Consider the following 19198-nt stretch of genomic DNA (forward strand, 5'->3'; position numbering starts at 1 on the left):
CATCCACGATACGGGCATGGAGTCTCTATCTTGTAGTGGGACTGGCTGCACAAAAACTTCCAAAAGCCGCGACAAGTAAGTCTGTTAAGTTCAAGCCCAGAGAACCTTTCCTTCAGTCAGGAAATCAAGCATAGTGTCCGTCTCCTTACCTGAGTCGTAACGTGTTTACCTACCATTCAGCGGACCCGGGTTCGGTACCCGGCCGGGTTGGAGATTTTCTCCTCTCTTGGGGTGAGTGCCGTGTTGTCCTCATCATCATCTCATCCCCATCACCGTCACGCAAGTCGCCCAATGTGGCGTCGGCCGAAATAAGACTTGCAACTCGGAGGCCGAACTTTCCCAGATGTGGCCTCCCAGCCATCAGTGCCACACAGTCATTTCATTTCACTTGAAGTATAGTACGAATATCCTTTTACTTTGTTTCACTTAAACGTACCACACAAGGCAAGAACAACGCTTCTGCCGATTTCTCTTCATAGATAGTGATTTGACGTTTCAGAATAATCTGTTTGTCGCAGTGAAGGAGGCCACTGCAGCTTTTCTAGTAATACATGACTCCAGCCGATACTTGTCATGGCCAAATTTAAATTTTCCAGTAAACTAACTTTCGATACAGACGCTGTGTGAGTAGGGAGGAGACAATGAAGCTCTGCTGCTTCGGCCCATCAGTGGAGGAACGGATGCCGCGTGCGGAATGCACTGCACAGCCTCCTGGGATCTGAAAACTTGGCTCGTTTCCCGCAGCTGTGACACCGCCCCCCGAGCAGTTCGGCTTATGAATAAAAGACGCAGGGGGCGGACCAATCACGGGGCTTCATCTGCTTCCCCCTCCCCCCACCTTACCCCGCCTCTTCCGGGCCGTCCCGGAGGATGAAGACGACAGCGGCCGCCGCGACGCTTCTGTCGTTTTACGGCTTCATTCCTTCCAGGGCGCTTCGGCCAAATCTCTGCCTCGTAAAAAACGCCGACTGCTGCAATAATAAAAAAGGGGAGGCGGGCTGACAGGGCGGGTAGGAGTGGAGGGAAACAGGGGAGGGTGGGATACAGGAGGAATATCTCGGGACACGAGACGGGGTTGGACTGGGAGCATACCGACTCGGCGGCGGAATCCTAACTGCACCATGACGTCTCGTGTCGAGAGAAAAGGGAAAATTTTACTGCCCGCAGCTTCACACGGGAGGCGACGAAATATTTATATACGCTGCGGATGGGAGAGTAACTACGGGCAGAAGTGAAATATGTGCTTCGTCACCAGAATACCGCTCACACAAAGGGCTCTGTTTATCTCGCTAGAAAGGGGACTATGGTCGGCAATTAAATTCCGTCCCATCTATTGAGATGAAAGCGGGGAAGCAGTTGTTGCGACCTGTCGACAAGTGTCTGACATTACTATCCATAGTGGACCTTGAGTGTAGGCGCTCTGATCAGTCCACAAAATGCTCGTTTACAAAAAAATCAGGCCGACTACGCGGATGGAATCAAGGACACCAATATCCGGGGGTGAGCGGGGCTCCCCATCTCTCAGGGAAACGAAAAATTATTGTGTAGTCAGGTGTTTTTCCTTTCATGGAAACGATTGAAAAGTCGGTATTACGCAGATTTTTAACAATGTCGGAACTTTTTTATGGCTACTTACAAGTCGCTGTTTATTTTACAAAATATTACAAATATTTCATTTACGCACAGTTGATTTAATTTCTTTGTATGGTGATAAAAAATCTAGACCCTGTCCCCCCGTTATCTGGCAGACTATCGTATGGTCGCCCTAGGGCAGAATGAAAACACATTAGCAGGCTGGATCCTCCTGGTATATTTTCTGAAAGGAATACAGCGGCGATTGTATCTCAGGGAAGAGTAACACCGCTGTTACGATTGTTGATATGTTTGAAGAACATAACTAGATGAGGCTGTTCATGTGTGAAGAGAATTTCCATACAAGGAGGAGCACGATTAGAAAAATTCTGCGCAATGCAGGAATATATAGTCAGCAGTTTGTGTAAAGGACGATAGCTGGCACCCAGTAGGATAGCCATATCCTCCGAGACCTCAGATGGTTCTCCCATTTCATTTATGCACAGTTGATTTAATTTATTTGTAGGGTGATAAAAAATCTAAATTTGCTCGTGAACGAAATGCCTTTTTGATGTAGTTGTTTCATTATACAATTACGCTGTGTTTGTGTCAAAACAACTGACGATGGCCAAAGTACTGTGGTTATTAAATGAAGAGGGGTTATAACAAGAAAAGCATTTCCGGAAAAGAGTTTATTTCTGGTAGTCATTCAACAAAATAATTGATTATGGAATAGTAGGTCGAGTATATGGATGCAATGAAGACATAAAAAAAAGGTTCAAATGGCTCTGAGCACTATGGGACTCAACTGCTGAGGTCATTAGTCCCCTAGAACTTAGAACTAGTTAAACCTAACTAACCTAAGGACATCACAAACATCCATGCCCGAGGCAGGATTCGAAACTGCGATCGTAGCGGTCTTGCGGTTCCAGACTGCAGCGCCTTTAACCGCACGGCCACTTCGGCCGGCAATGAAGACATACTAGCACACTAGTATTCTTAGTACATCTCTCCTCACGTGGCTCTCTAGTGCGTCAGTTATGTGCTCACGACGTTCGACACTCATATAGTGAACAGATAATGTAGGGTCCTTTTGATAATCGTGAGCATTATTTTTCATTTATCCGCTTTTAAGTTGAGCTGCTTTTCATTACACCAGGTGGAAGTTCCGTCTGCATTTTTCTGCGTTTCCTTGTGATCAGACAACACATATACTTTCCACGAGACAGCAACACCGTCAGCGAACTGTGTTATAGTGCGTCTGATCCTGTTTGATTAATGGTTTACGTACACAGGATGTAACGGTTACAAGTGCAGATATTGTTACATGTGGTACCCTAATACATACACACTTTATTGTGTTGATTGTTTTTTTTTCTCTGCGTCAAACAGTCTTGCCTCAGACACGTCACCTAATTCACTACCTGATGTTTGTCGCACGATCCTGACTGCAGCACTAAATAGACTACGCCTGTCAGTATAGACTGGCCATTTTGCGTCCACGTGTCTACAGTTCAACACCTGACTTGCTGTTTACGGGAAAATAAACACCAATGGCTTGCTCTTGCCACATGTAGTTGGAGGTGCTACCTAAACTAAAAACATACGATTTGTAATAGCTATGATGATTAATCTGCAAAATTAATGACTAAACAGTGTAGAGAATGAAAACGGAGATTCCGAACTGCGAAACCGCTTGTCATCAAGGTTAGTGGTTCAACGAGGTGGGTGCAATCGGTCCCGTCGGTCCTTCGCTCCCTCCTGCATCCAGCGATTACAGATCCGCATCCCAGTTGCTTGGTTCCGTGCGATACAACCACTAGTTTCTCAGAAGGAAAAACGGCAATCTCTATGGGCAACTATTCTTCCTCAGTCGAACTCTGAAACGTGCTCGAGAGACGCCCGCTGTCTTCTACGAGCCATCCTGAAGCTGCTTACGCAAAACAACCGCACGATACATAAATTCCAGTATGCCCACACGGCCGTCTGTTCCAGCTCTACATAGCGCTTGCAGCTGGCGATAGGGGGCGCCTGCGCGCCTGCGCTGAAATGCTAATCATGTGCGTCTCTCGTCACTACACACGCATGTTGCATATTTCACCTGCAGAATTATATAAATTTCACCTGATTTCGATGCCCTCTTCAGTGTGTTGCATTTTGGGTAGCCAGCAATGTATTTTCTTTCAAACAGGAATATTATCAACCCCCCCAAAATGTAATGAGTGCTATCGAAAGCGGATCTCGTGTTGACTGTACATATTTCTAGATTTCCAGAGGTGTTCTTGACATCATTCCGCACAAGCAGCTTCTAATGAAGTTCCGTACCCGTGGAGTACCGTCTCGGTTGTGCGACTGATTTGGTGATTTCCTAACCAGGAAGTTCACAGCTCGTTGTAACTGAAGGGAAGTCATTTAGTGAAACGGAAGTGATAATATGGATTCTCCAGCGAAGTGTCACAGACCATCTGCTGTTGGTAATCTAGATAAACAATTTAGGAGGCAATCTAAGCAGCCCTCTTAAGGGGATGTTGTACGTGAAATTACTTGAAATTTGACATTTTCTCCATAATGTACTTTGGACTTTCCTGAACATTTTGGTGTATAATACATTAAACTCAGACAATTGTGAGAACTTCAAATAATATTTTGAATCTTCCTGGCAGATTAAAACTGTGTGCCCGACCGAGACTCGAACTCGGGACCTTTGCCTTTCGCGGGCAAGTGCTCTACCAACTGAGCTACCGAAGCACGACTCACGCCCGGTACTCACAGCTTTACTTCTGCCAGTACCTCGTCTCCTACCTTCCAGGCTGTGGCTAAGCCATGTCTCCGCAATATCCTTTCTTTCAGGAGTGCTAGTTCTGCAAGGTTCGCAGGAGAGCTCCTGTAAAGTTTGGAAGGTAGGAGACGAGGTACTGGCAGAAGTAAAGCTGTGAGTACCGGGCGTGAGTCGTGCTTCGGTAGCTCAGTTGGTAGAGCACTTCCCCGCGAAAGACAAAGGTCCCGAGTTCGAGTCTCGGTCGGGCACACAGTTTTAATCTGCCAGGAAGTTTCATATCAGCGCACACTCCGCTGCAGAGTGAAAATCTCATTCTGGAATATTTTGAATGTTCACATGTAACTGTCAAATTTCGCGGCTATGCATATACTGCCAGAGTTGAGCAGTCATATCTTGAGAACTATACAGCCTAGAAGGCTGTGAATAGCTTTAGTTTGTGCCTACTGCTACATCTCTGAAGTTGGCATTACGGATAAACAGATCAGTCCTTGGTTTCTGATACTAGTTTTCGTTGAAATTAGTGTGATTATTGGCTACTTTTGTAATAAGCTAACTTCTATTGCTTTTTATACATAAATAAAATGACTAAGCTTAAAAGTAACTTCAAGAAAAGCAAATTTGCGGGTAACAGATATGTGAGACCTGCATTTTCTTCTGAAGTAGCTGAAAACACGTGTGCTAGCAGTGAAGGAAACCACGATAAAGTTTCTGAAGTGACCACGCCCCCTGGTGGATCGAAAAGGAAAGTAACTTATTTACATATAAACATTCTCTTCCTTTGGCACTAATGGAGAGATTTGGCAAATCCTGAGCTACTAAAGAAGTGTTTACATGGGAAGACCCAGAATGTGAGTAAGTCCTTCAATAATGTTGTGTGGTGCTGTGTGCCTAAAAATGTATTTGTTGGCCTTATAACTCTTAAGTTAGCAGTGTCTGATGCTGTAATAAGTTTTGCTGGTGGGAACAACGAAAGACTTTAGGTTCTGGAGAAGTTAGAGGTAAGATTTGCACAGAACACAGCTAAAGAACTGCGGGAACTGGATGAGCGTCATGTACGTGTAGCAGAATTTGTTGCTCAGCAAATGACAAAAGAAGCAAGGAAGAAAAGGAGGAGGCAAGCACTGGGATGTTGTGACACTGAAGAAGACACAGACTATGGGCCAGGGCAATACTAGTCCATAAAAGACGCACATATATAGGTCTCTATAAGGATTTGTAATAAAACCAGTTTTAAACCTCAGTATCTCTCAACTACATTGTTTGCAGTAGATGAATCGATTTCTAAAAAAGTACTGTTGGAGGAGACACGCCCCCTGGCTAAGCCAGCATGCGAAGTGCGAGATTCAACACATATGGAACTAGAATAATTAAAATATTGTGAGTTGTTTTCTTTTTATGTTCATTTATTTACAAAATTCTGTCAAAAAATTAAGTGTTTGAAAAACAAAAAGATAACTTGCTCCACAATACGATTTTAGTAATAATTCTAGTTCAGTGCATCTATAAAGATGCATTCAATAATTATGGAAAATTATAAGTTGATTCCAAGATAATGGGTCACAAAATTCGATAATTTAACATTGGCGGCATAGGACGTACAATTTCCCCTTAAATTGTTTGATGATGATAATGTCGTCTACTGTCTAGTAAGGCAATCATAAGAGGAAAACGAATTGCAAAATGTTTTACACAAGATGTCTGCAAGATGCGAGAAGTGGTTGTTGACACTAAACATGTGAGTAAACTACTAAAAAATTCCGTTTATTGAAATTTCTGTTACACGAGAAATAACACAAATTTAAAGATGGTCGATTCAACTAAATAACTAGGGACTGCAGTTACAGACAAGTTAAATTAGTACCATCACATAGGAAATGTGGAGGAAGCGAATCAAAAATTTCGTTCTACTGGTGAACACGTTGGAGGTGCAACAGGTCTGTTCGCACCCTATTACTTTTGTTCGTCCTCTTCTGGAGTAATGTCTTTACAAGATAGGATTAAAAAATGGCTCTGAGCACTATGGGATCTAAGTTCTGAGGTCATCAGTCCCCTAGAACTTAGAACTATTTAAACCTAGCTAACCTAAGGACATGACACACATCCATACCCGAGGCAGGATTCGAACCTGCGACCGTAGCGCTCGCGCGGTTCCAGATCGTAGCGCCTAGAACCGCTCGGTCACACCGGCCGGCCAAGATAGGATTGACGGAGCACAATAAAACATTTCGAAGAAGTGCAGCACGTTTTATATTATTGGGAAAATGGGGGAGAGAGTTTCAAAGACATGATTCAACAGTTGGAGTGGCAATCATTAAAAAAACCGTTTCTGGTTGATGCGAGATTTTTCCACAAGCTTTAAATCAGGAGCTTCGTCGGCTGAATGGTAAAATATTTTGTTGACACCCACCTACAAAGAGAGAAATGACCATCGTGATAAAATAGGGAAACTCAGAGCACGCACAGAAAGATTTAGGTGTTCATTTTCTCCATGCGCTACTACAACTCTCAAGAAGTAGTCTGAAATTGATTCTGTGAACCCTCTGCCTAACATCTAGGTATGAATGTCAGAGTAATGGCGTAGATGTAGACACAAAAGTAAAGTATTAAGTTACTAATAGGTGATAAACAGCAAATATTTAGTGTAACTGAGGTAGCAGCAATTTTTTTTTCAACGTAGCATCTTTCTTTCTAATATCCTTGGTTAAATTTAGATGACTTAAGCATGAGTAGCATTAGTCAGTATACTGGTAGTGTACCTTAGTGCAGTCCGCCCCCGGTAACTGAGTGGTCATCGCAACCGAATGTCAATCCTAAGGGCCCACGTTCGATTCCCAGCTGGGTCGGAGATTTTCTCCGCTCACGGACTGGGTGTTGTGTTGTCCTCATCATCGTCATTTCATCCCCATCGACGCGCAAGTCGCCGAAGTGGCGTCAAATCGAAAGACTTGCACCGGGCGAACGGTCTACCCGACGGGAGACCCCACTCACACGACATTTCCATTTACCCTTAATGCAGGGGACATATTAAATTGCTGAGATACGCTTGTGTTTGTTAATGTTTACCTTTATTTCTCCCAATTTCTTGGATATCATCTTTCTTGTTGATTCTATGGAGCACGATGAATGAATGAATGACTGAAAGAATGGGTGCCTTTTTTTTACAATTTTCGTTTATTTTATGAATGCTACCGTCATGGTGTAAGTGACCAATAAAGACATTCAATTTTCATCGTACATTAGTTGAGTACCCAGCATTGCATGGATATTATTTACTCCAGTCTGTTGTTACACCATCTTCTTTCCACTCTGTACATCTCCTTTTCCCTCCACTCTGTGTCCACCCCCTCCTACCCTTCTCCCTGACTATTAGCTCCTCTTCCTCTCTCTTTCTGTCTGCACCTTCCCCCCTCACTCTGTCCAGCTGCTCCTCATCCTTTCTCTGGCCATCTCCTCTTACTCCTTATCTCCTCCTTCTCCCTCTCTCTGTCCACCTCTTCCTCCTTCTCTCTCTATCAACATTCACCTCCACACACACCTCCATCTCCTCCTCCTCATTCTCTCTGTCCATCTTGTCTTCCCCCACACTCTCCATCCATCTCATCCCATTCCATTTCCTCCTTCCTATCTCTTTGCCCATCTCCATCACGCCCCTACCTGTGTCCACCCTCTCCTTCCCCCTTTCTGTCCATGTCCTCCTCCTCATCTTCTCTCTCCGTGTTATGACCCCACTCCAATAGCACGCTGGTAGCTCTTCTCCACACAGTATCTCTTTCCAGACAATAACCAATATGTGTACCAATTTTGGCTGAAATCGATCCGGGTGTTTAGTAGCAGCTTTTTGCCCTTGGCTTTGCCGATGCAGTTCACATGTATTTAACAAAAAATGGTTCCAATGGCTCTTAGCACTATGGGACTTAACATCTGAGGTCATCAGTCGCCTAGAACTTAGAACTACTTAAACCTAACTAACCTAAGGACATCACACACATCCATGCCCGAGGCAGGATTCGAACCTGCGACCGTAGCGGTCACGCGGTTCCAGACTGCAGCGCATATAACCGCACGGCCACACCGGCCGGCTGTATTTAACATATTTCCCACGTACTTGTGCACATATTTCACCTTATCTCTAGCGAAGGTACGACGTCCTGCAGTTTCATTTTCACGCAGCCCAATGCCTATGACGTCATGTTCCCTGAACTATGTGCTGTACAGTGATATAATTTTGCAGGTACATCCAGTGGTATATGTGGATACTGTCTGCGAATTATGTTGAGAATAGAGTCAATAGTAAAGAAGGAATGCATTAAAACGTCATACACGATGCGGCAGTTTTTACGTATCTCAGTGTTCACGACGTCGTACCTCCTATACTATACGTATTTAAATTAAAACAGCTTGCCTGATGCAGCAATTTTGCTGCGTGAACAGAGAAAATATAGCAAGCGATAATCTTTTTTTCGTTTCATCACTTTGTGGAGTTTGTCAGCGAGAAAAAGTTACGTAATGGATTAAGATTATGTGTACACTTTGTTGCAAGTATCTGAGGGCTCTCTTGCTCAAATACTGGATGATTAAGGTCTGAGAGTTTGCGAGTCATGGGCTACACTTCTTTTACAATCCCCCCCCCCCTCCCCTCCCCTCCCCGTCCCCAGCGCTTTGACAGCTAAATGGTTCTTACCCCACAGCCATTCTTTCAAGACAGTAAGTAATATGTAATATTTGGACCAAGTGTGGTTGAAACCGGTCCAGTGGTTTAGGAGGAGAAGTGATACACAGAAACATTCTTTTTTATAATGTTATTTTCATTTCGAGTTGTTTTTTATTGGGAGACAATTCCACAGTAGGCCACACTTTTGTGTTAAAAATATCACATGACAGAAGCTGTTGCAGAGTGAGAAATAAGATGTGGCTCTGAGCTGTCACCTTTGTTAGAAAACTTCAGCCTATGTGTGCGTGGGTTCATGCGTGCGTGCACTTTTGCACAGACTTAATCTCCCGTTTCACTTTTCACAGGGACAGGAGGGCCACGCGGTAGCGCAACTGCAGCGCGACAAACTGCCTCATCTGGTGAGTACTGACTTTTTTGTAAGACCTTCTACTCACATTGGACTGTCTCGGGTACGGCAAGAGAATACAGCCAGAGCGACCCATTTTGACTGGGCACACCGACAACGGAAGCACTGCACTGCTGTTCTATGTTTGCGCCTAATAAAGCGACAGCGTAATATCGCTACTATTCCTTTGCCTTTGCGGGTGGATATTGGCTAGTGCAATATTATCAAGGAGTCTATGTCTGGCAAAAAGTTCAGAGTGGCTATTTCCGACTTTGGGCTCGTTGTAATCGATCAACTTACGTTGTGACACACACACACAGATGAGAACACTGACGATCTACGGGGTGCATGCATGGTGTAGACTTGGTGGCGATGATTTTAAATGAAATTGAAATGGAATGACGATTTCGAGTGTGAAGTTTAATTAACTAAACCACTGCCGCTGATTCCTTGTTAGCTGGAATACTCAGAATCACCTGATAATTTTATGTTGCCGCGGCATTAGTGTTTAATTACTCGGTATGGTCTAGCAGTGGTTTCTGGTAGCTAAATAAAGCTTTTGAAATGAGGCAACAGGGAAATTCTGCAGACCAGAAGACAGACAGAGGTGATGAAAAGTCAGATATATCGACTCATAAAACTCATGAAATGCGAGGTAGGCTGTTAATTCTATTTGCGGGTACTCCAGACACAATTTAAGCAGCAATGTGGCACGAAAACGTCTTGCTGCAGGCCAAGGTAAAATGATTGGAATCACTGAACTCGTGAAACAGAGCATGAATAACTCGTCCTGCCTCTTTTTAGAGATAGAGTGTGCAAACAGATAATCACGTTGGAGGTGGTCAAGAGATCTGCGCTGAACGAAGCCCAGGGAGGAACAGAACGAGCTAACTTATAGCAGCAGCGTCGATAGCTTCATCATATCTAACGATCGAGATGCTACCTGAAGTATCACTAGGAAATCACGACCGAAATAGCGGTGAATATTTTACTGAGCAACGGTAGTGCTAACACGAGCTATCAGACATATTTCCTAAGTATGCGCACAGACATGAAAATGCCTTCGACACCCCCACTAGTGCTATCACGAAATGGCTCCGACAAAAGAGTGCGGCCGACTGGGGTAGCGAAAGCGTCTCTCGTCACTTTTATCAGTTCGGTCAATACAATGCGGTAGGCGCCTCCGGCAGAAAGCGGGCCCCGTAGCCAACCTAGAAAGGGTGACCACTTAGAATTTCATAAAGCTAAGTGATAGCCTGGTCTCCTACTCCGGGTGTAGTTGGGACTGAAGTGGTGCCTTCTCGCCAACTCTGCGACGGTGGGAAGGAAGGTCTGGTAAGCTTGCGCCTCAAGGTAACCGGGACTTGAAAAACGGCTCTGCAGAATTCCACTATCTTGCAAATTACAGTATTACGAATAAGTAGCTTAGTGCTCGCTGCGTTGCTCAGTAGGCTGTATAGTCTGCAAAGTTCTTCTTTTTTTTAAATTTCTATGTTGTTGACAAATTGCAAATTTTAGTTAAGGCGATGGAAGCAAGGTATTAACCGAATATAATTCCGACCATAATACGATTCTGGTAGGTGAAGTCTGAGTCATTTTTTAATCCTGCCTGTTTTAAGTTCTTTTGGAGACACTTCCATAGATACTTTCATTTCGTAACACATATTTCTTTAGAACTCAAATACAGATTTTCGTAGACTGAGCTTTAAAACTATTTAATATAACAAAACACTTTCATAAAAATTTTCGTACCCTATTTCACCCCCTTAGAAGTTGAGTTTCCATTAGCTGTGAAACAAGTATTTTTTTTTTTTTTTTTTACTTATAACCGAGAAGCCAAATACATATACAGATTTAGTTTTATAAATGTTTTCATAAAAATTTTCACCCCTTTTTTAACTCTCTTAGGGGTTGAATTTACAAAAACAATGAAACAAGTGCCGGTCGGAGTGGCTGTGCGGTTCTAGGCTCTACAGTCTGGAACAGAGCGACCGCTACGGTCGCAGGTTCGAATCCTGCCTAGGGCATGGATGTGTGTGATGTCTTTAGGTTAGTTAGGTTTAATTAGCTCTAAGTTCTAGGCGACTTAGGGCCTCAGAAGTTAAGTCGCATAGTGCTCAGAGCCATTTGAATGAAACAAGTATTTTTTTGTTTCTAACCGAGAATTCAAATACCAGTTTGTATTCATGTAGCTTTAAAAATACTTTAGTATTTCTTTAATAACGCTTTGTTAAAAAAAAACTTTCACCTACTGTTTCACCACCATAGGGGTTAAATATACCAAAATGCTAAAACATTTATTTCTTTCTGACCGAGAAACCAAATACCAATTTTCTTAGTTCTAGCTTAAAAATTGTCTTAATAGCAACATATTTTGGAAAAATCCTTTAAATCCCAATTCCACCCGTACAGCGGTGGAATTTTCGAAAAATTCTTAAACGATGCATAAACTATAACATCAATATCCTTTCCAAATTTCAAGTTTTTTCCTTAGCGATCTGGAGTGGACAATGATGAGTCAGTCAGTCAGTTAGTCAGTCAGGACATTTCTATTATATACACAGATCGATCCATGATTCGGAAAAATTCTCCGCACCCACGAGACGACAGTTCTCCGCTCAGACAAGCCATCATTGGCCTCATATTGCCAGGGAAGATTCGTTTAATGTCATTAGTTCAGCAATTAATTTTGAATTAATAATTTGATGAAACCCATTTATTATATTCATAACTTTTCAGATAATCAGAATAAACGATCGGAAACATAAATTAGATTTTATTTAACAAAGAATAAAGCAGCAACAACGCACTGTTTTGGCATAACATAAAATGAGGAATTTGACGTTTTAGCTAAGCACGCTGAATCTACAGAAATTGTCCTCGACTTGAAACTGCCATATGCAGACTACTTACATCAGGTGAAGAGCCGCAGAAAACAGCAGTGGCGTGAGATGTGTGTCACAACAAACGCACTGTAAACAATTACGTCACGAATCGACTGCTGACATGCAGCGTTACTCTTTGCTTGGCCGGCCAGCAGCGCCATCGAGTGATGTCGTGTTAAGGTTGCTAATGGAAGCGATGTTCCGCCAGCGATGGCCTAATGGCGCTTCTGCCATACCGATGGCGGTAGTCCACTACTGAGAGTCACAGAAGAGCGATGGCCCATTTATGAGGCACTGAAAAGCGGCCTTAATAAGCTAAGAAAGAAATGAGGGAAGGAGAAAGAGATTCTGGCTGTGGTCGTGTGGATGGCGTCAATAGAGACGTGAACAAGTTTCGATTGGATAGGGATGGGCCAAGGAAATGGATGTGTATTTTTCGAGTAAACCATCTTTGCATTCACCTTGAGCGAATTTGGGAAAACACAGAAAACGTAAATAACGATGACCGGACAGAGATTCGCACCCCTTTCCGCTTATATGCGAGTCCAGTGTTGCTCTGCGCCGGCTCGCATTGTTTCCCCTGTTTGGGCCGCGCTATTACAAATTGTTATTGCGCGCTTAAAAGTCAAATTTTGTGACCTCTTCGACACCCGTTTCACGTGATTAGGTTCTCTGTTCGCAAAAGGGCTCGTTTTCACTTCGTACAAATGTTAACAGGGATCGAGGCGACACAACAACGCGCTAGCTCTTTCGATCTCTGCTGGCTTCGTTCCTAGCGCGGGAATCACGTCTTGATCTTTGCGCTTTCGTTCAGTATTTTATAGTTTTCTTCTTTCTCACACTGACAAGCCTTCGTGACCTGTCATATTTAACTACTGGCAGACAGGAATTTATTTGTTTACCTCCCGCTCAATGTTGGCATGTAACCAATCACGTAGCATGCGTTGTATATGCACACTACTAAGGGGAAAATAAGCGAAGATTAATTACGGAAAATGAGTATTTTACCTTAGCGTTTCAGGTCCTTTATGAAAGCGCTATGTTAATGCGAGTCTTAGATACACTCTGTGGCGTTTAATAGCGACCGTTCTCCAGTATGTCCCAGAAACGTTGCAACAAACTTCGAGGGGTTGTACACAAAGTCTTGAATAACAAATCGAGGATAAGATTGGCTATGGCGGCCGCCACTTGGCCAGTCCTTCGGTAGCAGACGTGACCTTGCGCACTGACGGACAGCAGGCGGAACATCTCGCGCTGTCCTTCGTTATTCAGGGATCGCGACCGATTACACGATCGCCAATGAAGAAGATGGAGATAACTGTTGCTTAGAAGAGACTTGTCTCCTGTGAGAGCAATGCTCTGTTTCCTCGGTGGATGACGTTTCAGACATGGGACTCCATCCACAGTTTTTCTCTTGGATCCCCCTAAAGTTTCGATTACTTTTCGATATGCAGCAGAAATATAAAATGCAGATGGAAATCAGTATCCAAAACCGTCATCCACCAATGCAAGAGAGCATCACAGTCATAGGACACTAGTAGTTGCACCTGGTACCATCCGCCATGCTCTGTAAGTTGGCTTGTGGAGTATGTATATACACTCCTGGAAATGGAAAAAAGAACACATTGACACCGGTGTGTCAGACCCACCATACTTGCTCCGGACACTGCGAGAGGGCTGTACAAGCAATGATCACATACACGGCCCAGCGGACACACCAGGAACCGCGGTGTTGGCCGTCGAATGGCGCTAGCTGCGCAGCATTTGTGCACCGCCGCCGTCAGTGTCAGCCAGTTTGCCGTGGCATACGGAGCTCCATCGCAGTCTTTAACACTGGTAGCATGCCGCGACAGCGTGGACGTGAACCGTATGTGCAGTTGACGGACTTTGAGCGAGGGCGTATAGTGGGCATGCGGGAGGCCGGGTGGACGTACCGCCGAATTGCTCAACACGTGGGGCGTGAGGTCTCCACAGTACATCGATGTTGTCGCCAGTGGTCGGCGGAAGGTGCACGTGCCCGTCGACCTGGGACCGGACCGCAGCGACGCACGGATGCACGCCAAGACCGTAGGATCCTACGCAGAGCCGTAGGGGACCGCACCGCCACTTCCCAGCAAATTAGGGACACTGTTGCTCCTGGGGTATCGGCGAGGACCATTCGCAACCGTCTCCATGAAGCTGGGCTACGGTCCCGCATACCGTTAGGCCGTCTTCCGCTCACGCCCCAACATCGTGCAGCCCGCCTCCAGTGGTGTCGCGACAGGCGTGAATGGAGGGACGAATGGAGACGTGTCGTCTTCAGCGATGAGAGTCGCTTCTGCCTTGGTGCCAATGATCTTCGTATGCGTGTTTGGCGCCGTGCAGGTGAGCGCCACAATCAGGACTGCATACGACCGAGGCACACAGGGCCAACACCCGGCATCATGGTGTGGGGAGCGATCTCCTACGCTGGCCGTACACCACTGGTGATCGTCGAGGGGACACTGAATAGTGCACGGTACATCCAAACCGTCATCGAACCCATCGTTCTACCATTCCTAGACCGGCAAGGGAACTTGCTGTTCCAACAGGACAATGCACGTCCGCATGTATCCCGTGCCACCCAACGTGCTCTAGAAGGTGTAAGTCAACTACCCTGGCCAGCAAGATCTCCGGATCTGTCCCCCATTGAGCATGTTTGGGACTGGATGAAGCGTCGTCTCACGCGGTCTGCACGTCCAGCACGAACGCTGGTCCAACTGAGGCGCCAGGTGGAAATGGCATGGCAAGCCGTTCCACAGGACTACATCCAGCATCTCTACGATCGTCTCCATGGGAGAATAGCAGCCTGCATTGCTGCGAAAGGTGGATATACACTGTACTAGTGCCGACATTGTGCATGCTCTGTTGCCTGTGTCTATGTGCCTGTGGTTCTGTCAGTGTGATCATGTGATGTATCTGACCCCAGGAATGTGTCAATAAAGTTTCCCCTTCCTGGGACAATGAATTCACGGTGTTCTTATTTCAATTTCCAGGAGTGTAGATGCAGACAAGGCCTGTCTACGCAGCAGACAGCTCCAACTTCTCCACAGGCGATCGTGTTAATCAGTCGCGATCACTGCACAGCAGAAAACATTTCAAGACGTACTGCCTGCATTCCATCAGCCTACAGTCACGTTTGCTGCCGAACGGGTGGCCTATGGGCAGGCGCCGGCGCCTACAACTTCGACACACCGTTGTGTCGTTGGATGAAGTTTGCTGGAAGGACACAAGGGACTTTGACAAAGGGAACATCGTTACAATCCGACGTCTGCAATCGAGTATCTTGGAAACGGCAAAGGTGGTACCGTACTCGAATGCTACTGCCGACGACGCCTATGGAAAGCAGTGGATACCGCGAGTAGGCCACAAACTGTTGGTCGTCCATGCCTCATCACAGACGTCGAGTTGGAGGCTTTCCCGGTCTGCAGAATACGATAGGCGTCAATCTGTGGCAGATCTGACGGCGGGGTGCAGTGTTGATGCAGGCACAAGTGTTTCGCAGCACGCCGGTTAACACATGTTGTTGAACAAGAGGCTCCACAGTGGACGCACGTACGTCCAGTCATATCCAACGACACTGCCGGTTACCGCTGCTGGAGACGGGATCATCAACAAGCGCTCGTGAATCGATGGGAAGCCTCGTCTAGTCGGGTAAATCATTTTTCTTGTTACACGACGTCAGGGTTTGGATACATCATCATCCAGGCGAATGGCTACTCGAAACGTGCCTCGGGCCCTGGACGCAGGTCGGCGGGAGAGTATAACTTTTTCGAGACATTCATCTGAGCTTCTGCGGAACCGGTGGCACTGATCGATGGCATCATGAAATTTCTCACCAGGCCATCATACTTGGCGGGAGACACTATTATCTAGGCATCTTTACGTGCTCACTCTTCTCTCAGAACTGAAAAGTGCGACAGGTTCTGATAGATGGGAATGCTATGGGAATGCTATAGACACTACCCAACACATCTGTGCAGAGCTTCATTGGAATTTCAGACTGGTAGATCATTTCGCGACTGATCGGAACTTATTTCCGAACAGACCTCGCATTATAAAAATGTATGTATGTATGTATTAATGTTCCACATCTCCTCCTAAACCAATGGACCTGTTTCAATCAGACTGGGTACAGACATTATTTACTGTCTGGAAATCGTCTTTGCATGTGTAAGAACCATCTACCTGTCAAAAATGTAGGACTGGGAGCGTGAAAGTAGGGTAACCCACGATGAGCAAGTCATTGAGTATTTGAGAATGGGAGACTTGCAAAAACTTTACACACAATTTTAAACTTTTATGAAACTTTTTCTCGCTGATGAACCTCACAAAATTATGAAAGGGAAGAAAGTAATTTGCTTACAAAATTTTCAGTGCTCGTCTAGTAAAACTGCCACATGAAGCACGACGTTTTAATTGATTACTTCTCTGCTGCTAACTGTATTCCCGATACGTATTGCATTTTCACATGTACGATTGTATTTACCTGGAAAATTATAACATCGCACAACACATATTCAGGACAGATGACGTCAGATACTGAATGCATTAAGAACTGCAGCATAATGCATGGTCTTTTAATATGTTACTTCCTTACTACTAACTCTATATGCAACACATTTCGCAGACAGTATTCACATATGTGACTGAAGGTATTCGGTAGTTCGTGCAGTGTGGTGTTTGACGAAGGCTGTTGTGGAATGGATTAGCGTGACACTCCATATGGACGAGCATTTGTAAGGGTAGAAGCCGGTCAAAGTGTGCCTACTGTGGCCGCAGTAATGCGTCATCTTGCGATTAAAAAAGTCCGCTGATGATGGAAATGCTATGTGGATTTAGTCATATATTTCTGCATACGGACAATCTGTTCGAATATTGCAATAAGTGAGACGATCTCACGAAGTCCATAAATTGATATCCGCGGTTATTTCACGCAGTGTTACTTGTCTGTTAGCACTGACAACTCTATGCAAACTACGCTGTTCTCGGTCGTGAAGTGAAGTCCCTCGAGGATCGATACGTAGACCCAGTGGCGAAAATGAACAGACATCTCACTCCTGGGCAGGTTGCTGCGAACTTCGCAGTTGAGACCGGTACACGTGTCTCTGCCAGAACCATTTCTTCGCGATTAAATCAGTCTGGTTTGTATGCTCGGAGCCCTGTTAAATGCGTTCCACTTCAACCACGCCATCATCTACAAGAAGTTCGTTAGTTTAAGGAGCATATTGGTTCGAATCAGCATGAATGTTACAGAGTGATGTTCTCCGACGAATCCCATTTCACAATGGTAAGTGATCCTAGCCAGAAGTTAGTATGGAGACAGAGAGAGGAACACTTTACACACTACAGAATGTTCATGAATGTTGTCGGTGTGGCCTAGGCATTACGGTGTGGGCAGACATTGTGTACGACGGACGAACACCGCTGCATATCTTCCGCGAGCACAGCAGTATTGCAGTGAAGTTATTCTGCTTCATGTCCGTCTATTTATGGACAATAATGCCTATCCACACAGCACCGCTGAGGTACCAGAAGTGAAGTTATTGCACGTATGGAATGGCCTGCGTATTCCATGAACCTAAACCCTAAAGCGCATGCCTGGATGCTCTTGAAGACGTGTTTCTTGGTGAATATCCCCTTCTTGTACGAGTAAGAACTGAAAAACACCTTGAGAGAAGAGTGTGACAATATACTCGAAGGGCTCCTGTACGGCTTGGTAGCCAGCATGAATAACATGTGCAAAATGTGCTTTAGTGTCCGAGGAGGTCATGTTCCTTTGAGTCCGATATCAACCTTTATTTTGGGAGTCTGACCTCTGTCAATGATGAAAGTTATTTATGTTTGTGACCCCCCCCCCCCCCCCCCCAATGAACCATGGACCTTACCGTTGGTGGGGAGGCTTGCGTGCCTCAGCGATACAGATAGCCGTACCGTAGGTGCAACCACAACGAAGGGCTATCTGTTGAGAGGCCAGACAAACGTGTGGTTCCTGAAGAGGGGCAGCAGCCTTTTCAGTAGTTGCAGGGGCAACAGTCTGGATGATTGACTGATCTGGCCTTTCAACACTAACCAAAATGGCCTTGCTGTGATGGTACTACGAACGGCTGAAAGCAATGGGAAACAACAGCCGTAATTTTACCCGAGGGCATGCAGCTTTACTGTATGGTTAAATGATGATGGCGTCCTCTTGGGTAAAATATTCCGGAGGTAAAATAGTCCCCTATTCGGATCTCCGGGCGAGGACTACTCAAGAGGACGTCGTAATCAGGAGAAAGAAAACTGGCGTTCTACGGATCGGAGCGTGGAATGTCAGATCCCTTAATCGGGCAGGTAGGATAGAAAATTTAAAAAGGGAAATGGATAGGTTAAAGTTAGATATAGTGGGAATTAGTGAAGTTCGGTGGAAGGAGGAAAAAGACTTTTGGTCGGGCGAATACAGGGTTATAAACACCAAATCAAATAGGGGTAATGCAGGAGTAGGTTTAATAATGAATAGGGAAATAGGAATGCGGGTAAGCTACTACAAACAGCATAGTGAACGCATTATTGTGGCCAAGATAGATACGAAGCCCACACCTACTACAGTAATACAAATTTATATGCCAACTAGCTCTGCAGATGAAGAAATTGAAGAAATGTATGATGAAAAAAAGAAATTATTCAGGTAGTGAAGGGAGACGATAATTTAATAGTCATGGGTGACTGGAATTCGGAAGTAGGAAAAGGGAGAGAAGGAAACGTCGTAGGTGAATATGGATTGGGGGTAAGAAATCAAAGAGGAAGCCGCCTGGTAGAATTTTGTACAGTGCATAACTTAATCATAGCTAACACTTGGTTCATGAATCATAAAAGAAGGTTGTACACATGGAAGAATCCTGGAAATA

Source organism: Schistocerca serialis, chromosome 12, assembly GCF_023864345.2.
Source record: "Schistocerca serialis cubense isolate TAMUIC-IGC-003099 chromosome 12, iqSchSeri2.2, whole genome shotgun sequence".
In the NCBI taxonomy this organism is placed as follows: Eukaryota; Metazoa; Arthropoda; class Insecta; order Orthoptera; family Acrididae; genus Schistocerca; species Schistocerca serialis.